Source organism: Pristiophorus japonicus, chromosome 1 (assembly GCF_044704955.1).
Source record: "Pristiophorus japonicus isolate sPriJap1 chromosome 1, sPriJap1.hap1, whole genome shotgun sequence".
Classification (NCBI taxonomy): domain Eukaryota; kingdom Metazoa; phylum Chordata; class Chondrichthyes; family Pristiophoridae; genus Pristiophorus; species Pristiophorus japonicus.
This window is the reverse complement of record NC_091977.1, coordinates 254,534,388-254,546,986: the sequence shown is the minus strand read 5'-3', so window position 1 is coordinate 254,546,986 and position 12,599 is coordinate 254,534,388. Positions and strand designations below refer to the sequence as shown.

At 46.4% G+C, this 12,599-nt stretch overlaps 1 protein-coding gene across 4 annotated transcripts in view; it reads right to left on the bottom strand.

The window, feature by feature from the left end:
* Positions 1-12,599, bottom strand: part of LOC139269995 (nuclear factor 1 B-type-like) — a 368,148-nt gene that overhangs the window by 83,647 nt on the left and 271,902 nt on the right. The gene's annotated exons all lie outside the window — the stretch shown is intronic.

The window sequence follows — 12,599 nt, the reverse complement described above, 5'->3', positions numbered from 1 at the left end:
TTATATAGCATTTTTCATGACCACAAGATGTCCCAAAGCGCTTTACTGTCATTGAAGTACTTTTTTGAAGTGTTGTCACTGTTGCAATGTAGGGAAATGTGGCAGCCAATTTGCAAATGCCACAGCAAAATCCCACAAACAGCAATGAGATAATGATCAGATAATCTGTTTTAATGGTGTTGAATGAGGAATAAATTTTGGCCAGGACAATGGGAGAACTCCTCTGCTCTTTTTCAAACAGTACCATGTGATCTTTTATGTTCACAGGATCTCGATTTAACATTTCATCTGAAAGACGGCACCTCCAACAGTGTAGTACAGTACTTCACTGGTGTGTCAGCCTAGATTATGTGCTCGTCCTCTGGAGTGGGACTTGAACCCACAACCTTCTAACTCAGAGGCGAGAGTAGTACCAATGAGCCAAGGCTGACAACCTTGTGGCAATTATCTGGGAAATATTAATCTGTGAACAAAGTACTAAAGAGAAGGGAGCCATGTCTGCCGTATCTTTGGAGAATTCATTCTTGGGTGGAGGAGAAGGTCGCTGATTTTACGGACAGACCTACTGGTGAATCACTCAACAAGGAAGAAGTTAGAGGGGTAGCCTTCTAATCCTCCCTACTTCCTGTTTGAAAGTCAGGCATCAGACCGGTCTGTTGAGAGAAAGGCGAAAAAAGCCTAAGAAGTTTATTATAAGATTAGTGCAAACCAAGTTCATATAAGAGTTGGTTTGTTTAATTGTTAAAATGGACTAAAGGAGCCTGCATTTAGCCCCCTAGCAGGGCTGTGTCGTTTGCTATTGTTCTTATTCACAAGGAGAAGTCTGAATCTAAGTAAAGAAAATATGTTTTGATTCTAACTATCGCTCTGTACATTCGCTTGCTGTCTGTGAAATAAAGCAGGTTAATCATTCAGGTCTGGCCTCGTCTCAGTAAATATTTTCAGTCTACTTTCCGAAAGATTAGAGAAGCATATACGAGGGCACATGTGAAATACACAATTCCAGTTTGGATCTTAAGAAGGTGTTATTATTATCCCTCCTCCTCCTAGGTTACACTATCATTAGATATTAGGCAATAGAGGCACACTCCTGAACATAAGGCATGGGGACCACTTCTGGGAGTGACCAGCATCACTGAACCTGAAAGAATATCGATAGCTGACTGATTTGTAATACTATTATCAAGACTGTGAAGGCAACTCCAAATGTGTTTCTTTGTATGAAAATATCAAAATAAAGTAAGCATGAACTTTTAAACTTTATCTGAAATAATTTATACAGGAAAAATATTTGGCAATATTCAAGGCATTGTATATTTATGGAGCTGCAGCACATTACAGACATAGATTTATTTATTAGCTTAACTGTGAGAGGAACAAAATACTTTATCTGTACACACGGGGTGAAGAGAACACCACTGGGCTTGATTTATTTTTTTTAACTTTTATCAATAAGCAATGGGAGATCACAAGAAAAATTATGGATGTAAAAGTCTATTTGTTTTTTGCCTCCACCTCTATGTAGGAAATGATTCCATATGTTTTACAACAAAGTACACAAAATATACAGCAGAGGAACAGGCCATTCGGCCCATTGAGTCTGTGCTGGTGTCCATACGCCTCACGAGTCTCCTCCCATTCTATCTGCCTCATCTCAGCCTATTAGCATATCTTTCTATTCCCTTTTCTCTCATGTACTCACCTAGTTTCCTTTTGAAAGTATCTAAGTTATTTGCCTCAACCACTTCCTGTGGTAGCGAGTTCAACTTTGTGGTAAAGAAAGCTCTTCCGATTTCCCTCTTGGATTTATCAGCAACTATCTTGTATTTGTGGCCCCTAGTTTTGTATTCTCCCACAAATGGGGACATTCTCTCCACATCTACCCTGTCGAACCCATTCATAATTTTAAAGACCTCTATCAAATCTCCTCTAAGTCTTCTCTTTTCAAAAGGAAAATGCCCCAACCCTGTTCAATCTTTCCCGATAGTTGTAATCTATCAGTTCTGGTACCAGCACTGCAAGTCTTTTTCACTTTCTCCAGTGCATCGATGTCCTGTTTATAGTATGGAGACCGCGCTCAGTACTCCAAGTGTGGCCTGACCACGGTCCTATACAAGTTTAACATGACTTCACTGCTTTTGAATTCAGTGGCCGTAATTTTTATATGGAGGCAGGTAGCGAGCGCGGGGAAAGCAGTCAGGAAACCAGGGTGAACGGGTTTCCCACAGCCCCTGCTGAAATTCTGGGCCAATAATAAAGGGATTCCAATTGGGAAATCCATATGCCCAGTCCAAAACTGTACTTTCTGAAGAGCTGATTAGATTAGATATAGCACTAAAAATGTTGACAAAACTTCCAGAGCATGAAACAGCTAAAACTGATATGCAGGCAAAGTTACACCAACCTTCAGCTTCACCAGATAAAATGGCATCATCAATGCAGTACCCCACTCAGGGATACCACTGCACAGTTCCTATCACCACTTCTGTAGTGGCGGTTTCAATTTGGATTAGGTTCGGGACAAAATTTGAGGTCAATTGAGCTGATGGGCATAACCGATAAATTGAAATCTGGCAGGCCATGCTCCCGGTGACCATTAAAGGGCAATGGTGCTTCTTTAGCAGGAGAATTTGGGTGCAGTTTTTTTTAAACCAATTAGAATTGAGGTGGTACTGAGGTTCGGTGCTTCAAAAAGGAGAACTCCCACTGTCTTCTCATGAGGGACCTTTAAAATGGAAAATTCTCTCTTATCTCCCTCTTCTCACATGCATAAATCCCTCTCAAGAATGGCAACACAATTATGAATTCTTTAGCTTGAAGGGATCAAGAGGCTTGGTCATCTTAATGATAATGTGTCTTTGGCAGCCAGCAGTGATTGACCCAACCATTAACGCCGCTATGACAGAAAGAGTGTAAACTTTATTTCCAGTGACACCCAGGACCCTGCCTTTGATGGGCTGAGAGAGTGTCAGTTGGAGCCATGGAAAGCCAGCACCTCTTTCCCACTGGCCCACAACAGTGACTGGTGATAGGCTGGTACACCAAAGCCATGGGCCTCCACTTCAGCACCGCTATCCTGGAGTCAAGAACTAATATAAAAGTGCCAAATGACACTGAGAGTTGGCAGCTGCACTGACAACTGCTGACGATGCAAAAGCTAACAAAACCCTCTTATGAAAATAACAGATAACTTAAAGTGATTTCAAGGCTGTAATCGAATCTCAGTGTTCTTCAGACACTTCTAACCTGCTTGATTAGATTACTGTCTTATAATTGCTCCCATATATTCCTACTCGCCATTTAATATCTATTTCCTGTATATTTTATTACTCTCTTCTCCGAATGTTCCTCTTAAGCCACAGGTCCTTTTAATCACTGTTATCCTTTTTACTTGCACGTTACTATTTACAAATGCATTTAATTTTTGTATGTTCTGGCTGTGCTTATTACAGTTATCAATTTATCATAATGCTGAAGTGCAGCTAACTACTTTGGCACAAGGAATGGTGGCTGTCTGACAAACATCCTTTGTGCAAGGTTTATAACGGGTAGAGTATATTAGTTTATCCGCCAGTAATTTTTATTCAGCTCCAGCAATTCTGCTTTATGTCACAAAGATATTTAAAATCTGGCTGTACAACTTACAAGTGCTGTTATTTGGGTTGTCAAAGCTCCTTTGTTTAAAAGTAATGTTTTTTTTTAAATAGAAATAATGGGCCCAAGCTTCTGCCCCCTGGAAAAACGGCACACCTCCATAAGATGTGCCGACTTTCTGGAACAAAAAGGGCGCTGAAAAAGTACCTTGTGATTCTCCGAGTTCCTCTCTCAGGACGTCTTCGTGCTTGGCGTAGTGCAGCACAAGGGGTGGGGGGCTGAAATCAGTGCCGGGACCTCTGCACATGTGCGCTAGAGTGTGCGCGCATGTGCAGTAGCTCATCGCCCCTGAATCTCTGCAGGCTAAATGAAGTTATTGTAAAGGCATAGGTTCTTCTCGTATGGAGTTCTCTTTTAACTTTTGGTATAATCGTTTATGCAGAAATGTGCGAATTCACAGGAGTGAAATGTATAAAAATTGGCAGTTTGTAATAAGATGTGGAATGGTTAGGGTTTGATCGGCCTGAAATACTGAGCTCAGAACTGTAAAGCGTTTTGAGTCCCTCAACATCGTAAGTGTGGTTGAAGTACTATGTGTTACGTGTATATTTAAGTACTATTGCATGTATACTGTTTGCCTGATCTATGAATGCTTGACCTCAACATTTCAAAAACGTTATTGAGTTTTGAAGAATTGATAGAATATCTAATCGTAAATAAATTAAGTGTGTTATACTCAGGATGTTCACCCACCACCACTCCCGCCGCGTTCAGCCTCCGTTCACCCCCCTCCCCCCACCGTGTTCAGCCTCCGTTCACCCCCCCCAGTGTTTAGCCCCTCCTCCCCCTCCCTCCTCCTCCCCCCATCCTCCTCCCTCCCCATCCACCTCCCTCCCCCATCCACCTCCTCGCTCCTCCTCCTCCTCCCTCTCACTTCTCCCTCCACCCCCTCCCTCCTCCCCCCCTCTTTCCCCACCCCCTCTCCCCCCACCCCTCACTGTCAGAAACACAGAGAGACATTGACAGAGACAGGCAGAGAGAGCGACACTGACAGAGACAGTGTAGGCAAGGTTTTTCTGAGTGTACAAAAATCTACACTTACTCCATTCTAAGTTAGTTTGGAGTAAGTTTTCGCTGCCTAAACTTGCAAAACAGCCGTAAGTGGCTGGTAACACCGCCTTTTGAAAAAAAAACTGTTCTAAAACTAAACTATTCCAACTCAGTAGAACTGGAGCAAACTAAATGCTGAGAATTGCAATTTCTAAGATACTCCATTCTAAACTAGTTGCTCCAAAAAAATACGAGCAACTTGAGCCGAAACTTGAGTCCAAATGGCCCTGAAATTCCGATGTCCCGGGTCTGTACGAAGTTTCTACAGACTCGGGAAGGCATCGGAAAAGCCGGGTTTCAGCGCGCAATGCGCATGCGCTGAAAACCGGCTTTTCTGATCTGTCAAGTTTCTGGCTTGACAGATCTCGTGCATATTGGGAGTGAGGACACTTGCAGGGCAAGATTTCTGATATTTTGGAATATCTTGCCCTGCAAATGTCCTTTAAAATCTTGTGCCTGAAAAAGAAGGCATATCGCCTACTTTTACAGGCGCAAGTGTTTAAAAATTCACAGAAACATTTTAAGATAAAGTTATAAAAACACATTTTATTTTTAAAAAATCCTCCCCACTACGGTAACTTTATTTTAATCTTAATTAAAAAAACTTTTCAAAAAGTCGGGAAAATATTTTTTTAATAAGAACTTTAATTTAAATGAATGTTAAATATGTAGTTTATTTTCTATTGTGTTTTGGGTGTTTGGGGAGGGGGGTGGGTTCTCTTTCATAATAATAGGAGTTCTGGACTTACGGAACTCCTATTACTAGGAATGAGAATCTATACTACACCTGATTGGCTGCTGTCTCCAGCTCCCGGCCTGCGCACGTTCCCACGTGCATGCGCTGCGATGTGAAGTCACGAGAGCCTCAGGCTCGGAAGATCGAACGGGCGCAGCAGCAACAGGTAAGTGCGCATCTTTTTTCCCTATTTCACTCGTTTGCCCACAGGAAGACCTCAATCGGAATTTCATTATATTGTTCATCAAATTTTGGCATTGGTCACTGTTAATATCATTTAAAATATTTTCAAAAATCACAAATATTAATAAATTGTAGGTGGTAGTATTGCCTCATGTGTTCCACTCTCAGTTTGCAAGTAGACTCCAAATTTGTCATTGAGTTGAGGCAATGTATTATTTAAAGGGGCATTTTCATCAAGATGGTTTGTTTACAGCCAGAAATTTAAACAGATTGCTTCTTGAGCATAATGCAACCTGCAGCTCGAGAGCCCGCCCACTGTGTGTGTGAGTATTTTTATGTTAGGACACAGTGGGATCTTCAGACAGAAGCTTTCATTTGCGGATTAGGTTGCTAAGCACTTCAAAAATAACGCTGTGAAAAAGGTCACTTCAGACTCGCTGTCCCCCAATCTGGCTGGATACAGCCATTGCTATCTGTAGCAGCCTTAGCTACAATATACCAATACCAATCACTCATCTCCATATAAGATGTCAATGCCTCTTTAACTTTCTGAGAAGTAGATTGCATCTTGACTAATTACTCATAGAGGAGTTGCTCCAAAACCAACGGGGACATTTCTACAACAGCACTAGTGCATCTAAAAACCAGATCACGTTTCTCTCCCAGTCAATACAATGGGACTGAAGTCATTCTGAGCAAAACAAATAAGCTTCATAGGGGGAAAAAAATCTAAAGTGAAACTGGTATACTTTGTTGTACCAAGATTCAATTTATCATACTCCATAACACATTTTAAAGACTCCTTCAATTTTTGCCCTTTCCATCTTGGCGATTGGTTTAATTAGTTGCCTGCTTTTAGTGAAATAAACCCAGTGAGGTCAAAGAAATCAAAATCTAGGAAGAAGTCATCACTTAGGAAGTAAACTTCACATTGCACTCAATCTCACTTAACCCTCTCAGCTCTGAACACCCATGCCAATTGCCAAAAAAAAACATTTCTATTCTATAACAGCTGAAAACATTTCTACTGATGGTTATAAAATATAATTGGTCAATTTTAATACATTTATAATAGACCACTCGGTAACTATTATTACAGACCACTGCCGAAATACAGAGCTTGAAGGGCCAGTAGCAAGACATACCCGATAACTGCATGTTCCAGTGGCCTTTATTACCTCAAAGAGTTTCCATTATATTTAATACGAACTGGCTGACTGGTTTTCATTGGAGTTACTGGGAAAATGTACCTTAAATTTGCTAGATTTAAACTTTCTCTCTCTTTAATTAAACTCTGACTACATAGGAGCTGTACCTATCTCAGTGTGCAGTGCAGTTCAGACAGGAATCCTATTGTGAGTAAGTGCATTGTACTTTGAAACATGCTTGGATTAGTCTCCCAGTTAGAAACAGCCGGGAAGAACTCAACCCCTTAAATCATGTTAATAGGATGCAAGCCTTAAAAACAGAAACAAGAGAAAAAACAATCAAATGATTGCACTACCTTTGTTTCGACACCTGGATGTCATCTTTAAGCACTGAGCGTAATGTCAATTAAATGACATACTACCTGTTAAATAGATTTATGTTAGCCCAGGCAAGCAAGAACATTCACCTGAACACCTGCAGAGTCTTTGTAACCAAATGTGGGTATCTGTTCAGAACTCTGCGTGCTTTCGGGTTCGGGACGCATTTCGTCACCCGGATCCGACTTTTGTACGTTGCTACGGAGTGTCTGATTAAGGTTAACGGGTCTTTGACAGCGCCCCTTCGCTTTGGGAGAGGGGTGCGCCAGGGATGCCCCAGTGGCGGGTGGACTCCCTGCTGGAGGAGTTCAGGCCTTTTGCCTGGAGCACGACCCATCTCCTCTATCTGGGAGTCTACCTTAGCCCCGACGAAGAAGCCTGGCCAGCGAACTGGCAAGAGCTGGAGGCCAAGGTCGCCGCTCGCCTAGGGCGCTGGACAGGACTGCTCTGAGTGCTGTCCTACAGGGGTCGAGCGCTAGTCATAAACCAGCTGGTGGCCGCTATGCTGTGGTACCGGCTGGTCACTTTGACCCTTCCCCCTGCGTTTGTCGCCAAGATATGGAAGAAGCTGGTGGACTTCTTCTGAAACAACAGGAAGCACTGGTGCGGCTTTGAGTCTCCTGCTTAGGGAGGGCGGTCAGTCGTTGGTGTGCATCAGCACCCAGCTAGCGACTTTCCGTCTTCAGACCCTGCAGAGATACCTCTACATCGAGCTCCCTCCTAGGTGGTGTGTGCTAGCGACGTATTTCTTCCGCCAGCAGTACAGCCTCAATTATGACACGCAGCTCCTGTTTGTGAGCTTGGGGGGGCGTCAGGACCGCCATGCGTGGCCTGCCTGTCTTTTACCAGGAACTCATCAGGGTCTGGAACAGAGTCGCCACCAAGCGCAGCTCTCCACCGTCTGGAGTGGCGGCTGTCCTGCAGGAGCCGCTGCTCAGGAATCCGTATCTCCACGACTGCGGTTTTAGGTGGCAAGTGGACGAGAGGGCTGTGGTTGGCGAGGTAACCAGGGTCAGGGACCTGCTCGATGGCAGAGGAGCGGGCTGGATGGCGCCAGACGTGCTGGCACGGCGCCTAAACTGGGCCGACTCCGGCACGTGGCCAATGCCATCGAGTCGCTAAAAATGCTGGGCCCTGACTCCATTAGGTGTGCCGAGGAGGCTCAAGCACATGCGGAGATCCCGTCGAATTGACCCCCTCCGGATGAAATTCCTCATCGGCGCCAAGCCCTGACACCTCCCTCGGGAGCCGGCACCTCACTTGAGCCGCCTCGGGGAAATCCCCTCCGTGCCTTTCAGTTCTGCGCAGAGGGGTTTCTTGTATGGGCTGCTCCTGCACACTCTCCACCTTGCCATCCTTGTCTGCCATCCGGACACGCCATGGCGCACCATCTTGCCGTCCGGAGGAGGCGGGGGTCCCAATTGAGTGCACTCTACGCGGGAGTCCTCCCTCTATTTATTGGGGACTTGGCCTGGAGGGTGGTGCAATAAGTTTTTAAGTCGGTTCACGGGCTCCCAGGCCGCCTGCAATTTCTGCGGTCTGGAGGAGTCCGTGTTCCACGTTTTTATGGAGTGTGCGAGGTTGCAGCCCATATTCCAATATTTGAAGGGGCTGCTCCTCAAATTCTGGTTGCACTTCAGTCCCACACTCCTGATCTTTGAGCACTCTGTGCAGAGAGGAGCGGACAGGTCGGAATGCCTCCTCGTAGGACTGCTCCTGGGCACGGCCAAGGGTGCCATCAGCCGGTCCAGGCAGCGGGCGGTCGAGGGGGTCGTTCAGCCCAACTGCCTGCCTCTCTTCCGCCTTTACATCCGAGCCAGGGTGTCCCTGGAGATGGACCACACGGTGTCCACCGGTACGCTCGCGGCCTTCCGTGACAGGTGGGTGCTGGAGTGCATCATCACCCATGGCAACCAAATTTTAATTTGATTTTATATGTTTTAAAGTTTAATTTTTTATGGTGCCAATTATAGTGTTCCCCTCCCCTTTTAGCCAGGGGGCACTTGTATAATCTGTGGTTTTGGTGCCCCCAAAAAAATAGGGCACTTGAAAACTGTTTGGAGTGTCCCCGACCTATAATCAGGGGGCACTTGATTTAATGTTTGTTTTGTTTGCAACAAAATAGTTGTAGCCAAATGTGAGTATCTGTTCGGAACTCTGCGCGCTTTCAGGTTTGGGACGCATTTCGTCGCCTGGGTCTGACTTTTGTACGCCGCCGCATAGTGTCTGATTGAGGTTAATGGGGCTTTGACGGTGCCCCGTCGCTTTGGGAGAGAGATGCACCAGGGATGCCCCATGTCCGGCCAGTTATATGCCATCTGCGTGGAGCGTTTCCTGCGCCTCCTGCGGACGAGGTTGACGGGACTGGCTCTGCAAGGGCCGGGCGTGGAAGTCGTCCTCTCGGCTTACGCCGATGACGTGCTCCTCATGGTCATGGATCCCGGTGACCTGCGGAGGATGCGTGAGTGCCAGGAGATTTACTCGGCCACATATCCGCCAGGTTGAACTGGGAGAAATGTTCCGGACTCCTGGTGGGTCAGTGGCGGGTGGACTCCCTGCTGGAGGAGTTCAGGCCTTTTGCCTGGAGCACGACCCATCTCCTCTATCTGGGAGTCTACCTTAGCCCCGACGAAGAAGCCTGGCCAGCGAACTGGCAAGAGCTGGAGGCCAAGGTCGCCGCTCGCCTAGGGCGCTGGACAGGACTGCTCCGAGTGCTGTCCTACAGGGGTCAAGCGCTAGTCATAAACCAGCTGGTGGCCGCTATGCTGTGGTACCGGCTGGTCACTTTGACCCCTCCCCCTGATTTTGTCGCCAAGATACAGAAGAAGCTGGTGGACTTCTTCTGGAACAACAGGAAGCACTGGGTCTCTGCTGCAGTTCTGAGTCTCCTGCTTCGGGAAGGCGGTCAGGTGTTGATGTGCGTCAGCACCCAGCTCGCGACTTTCTGTCTTTAGACCCTGCAGAGGTACCTCTACGTCGAGCCCCCTCCTAGATGGTGTGCGCTGGTGACATATTTCTTTAGCCAGCAATACTGCCTCAATTATGACATGTAGCTCCTGTTTGTGAGCCTGGGGGGCGTCATGTCTGCCATGCGGGAGCTGCCTGTCTTTTACCAGGAACTCATCAGGGTCTGGAACAGAGTCGCCGCCAAGCGCAGCTCTCACCTGTCTGCAGGAGCCACTGCTCAGGAATCCGTACCTCCACGACCGCGGTTTTAGGTGTCACCTGGCGAGGTGACCAGGGTCAGGGACCTGCTCGATGGCGGAGGAGCGGGCTGGATGGTGCCAGATGTACTGGCACAGCACCTATCTTGGGCCGACATCCGGCCAATGCCATCGAGCTGCTAAAAACAGCGCTGGGCCCTGACTCCATTTGTTGTGTCGAAGAGGCTCAAGCACGTGGGGAGATCCCGTTCGAACTGACTCCCGTCCGGACGGAATTCCTCGCTAGCGCCAAGCCTCGAAACCTCCCTCGGGAACCGGCGCCTCACAACTTGAGCCTCCTCGGGGAAATCCCCTTCGTGCCTTTCAGTTCAGCGCGGAGGGGTTCCCTGTACGGGCTGCTCTTGCACACTCTCCACCTTGCCATCCTCGTCTGCCGTCCGGACACACCATGGCGCACCATCTTGCCGTCCGGAGGAGGCGGGGGTCCCCGATGGAGTGCACTCTACCCGGGAGTCCTCCCACTATTTATTGGGGACTTGGCCTGGAGGGTGGTGCACGGAGCTGTCCCGTGCAATAAGTTTTTAAGTCGGTTCACGGGTTCTCAGGCTGCCTGCAATTTCTGCGGTCTGGAAGAGTCCGTGTTCCATGTTTTTATGGAATGTACGAGGTTGCAACCCCTGTTTCAATATTTGTAGGGGCTGCTCCTCAAATTCTGGTTGTACTTCAGTCTCACACTCCTGATCTTTGGGCACCCTGTGCGGAGGGGAGTGGACAGGTCGGAAGACCTCCTCGTAGGACTGCTCCTGGGCACGGCCAAGGGCGCCATCAGCCGGTCCAGGCAGCGGGCGGTCGAGGGGGTCGTTCAGCCTGACTGCCTGCCTCTCTTTTGCGGTTGCATCTGAGCCAGGGTGTCCTTGGAGATGGAGCACATGGTGTCCACCGGTACGCTCGCGGCCTTCCGCGAGAGGTGGGCACCAGAGAGACCGGAGTGCATCATCACCCCCGGCAACCAAATTTTAATTTGATTATAATTGTTTAAAGTTTCATTTGTTTAAGTTGTCGTTTTTTGTTACCCCCCCACCCCCCTCTCCTTTAGCCAGGGTCACTTGTATAATTTGTATTTCTGGTGCCCTTAAAAAAAACAAGGGGGCACTTGAAAAGTTTTTGGAGTGTGACCTCCCCTTTAATCAGGGAGCATTTGATTCATGTTTACAACAAAATAGTTGTAGCCAAATATGACAAAATATTAACATATATTTAAAACAGCATTGAGGAAAATCAAAAGGGATTCTGGGAAAAAAAGTAGCACAAAAGTATGCATTATGAAATTTATCCTGTAACAGGCTCTGTAAAATATATACATACTGCAAACACAGCATTAACAAATTACACTACCTTAGCCCAGTTTTCTTGAAGTGCAACAAAGTGTGTTTGTATCATAGAAATGTCTAAGAAGGAAAATCTCTAATGTGAACAAAAGGTTCCCGTTATCTAATTGTTCTTACTAACCAGTTCCTCAATAATGCATAGGCAATGGATAGGCTACTGAACTCATTTTCTTGTTGTACCCAGTATGTGGATAGTATTGTAATGCAATATTGTAATGCAATATAAACAGCATCTTATAATTGTATTAACATTGCTGTCTAGTATTTAATATCTGAAGGTACTTATATTAAATTTCCAGCAAAGCCTGGTGCATTACAGAGCTTTGGGAGTAAAGTATGGCTCCTGGCACAGAATTGAAATGGTCCTTATCAAAGTCACAAATCACATGCTATGTGACTGTGAATGTGGTAAACTACTCCTCCTTGACCTTCTCAACATGTCTGCAGCCTTTCACACGGTTGACCATACCATCCTCCTCCATCGCCTCTCCACCATCGTCCAGCTGGGTGGGACTGCACTCGCCTGGTTCCATAAGAACATAAGACATAAGTTCTTATGGTCCGCAATTCAATGAGATCATAACTGAGCTTCTACCTCAACTCCACTTTCCTGCACTATCCCCACATCCCTTGATTCCCTTAATATTCCAAAAGCTATTGATCTGTGCCTTGAATATACTAAACGACTGAGCTTCCACAGTCCTCTGGAGTCGAGAATTCCAAAGATTCACCACCCTCTGAATGAAGAAATTTCTCCTCATCTCAGTCTTAAATAGCCGACCCCTTATTCTGAGACTGTGACCCCTGGTTCTAGACTCCCCAGCCAGGGGAAACATCCTCCCTGCATCTACCCTATCAAGCCCTTTAAGAATTTTGCATGTTTCAATGAGATCACCTC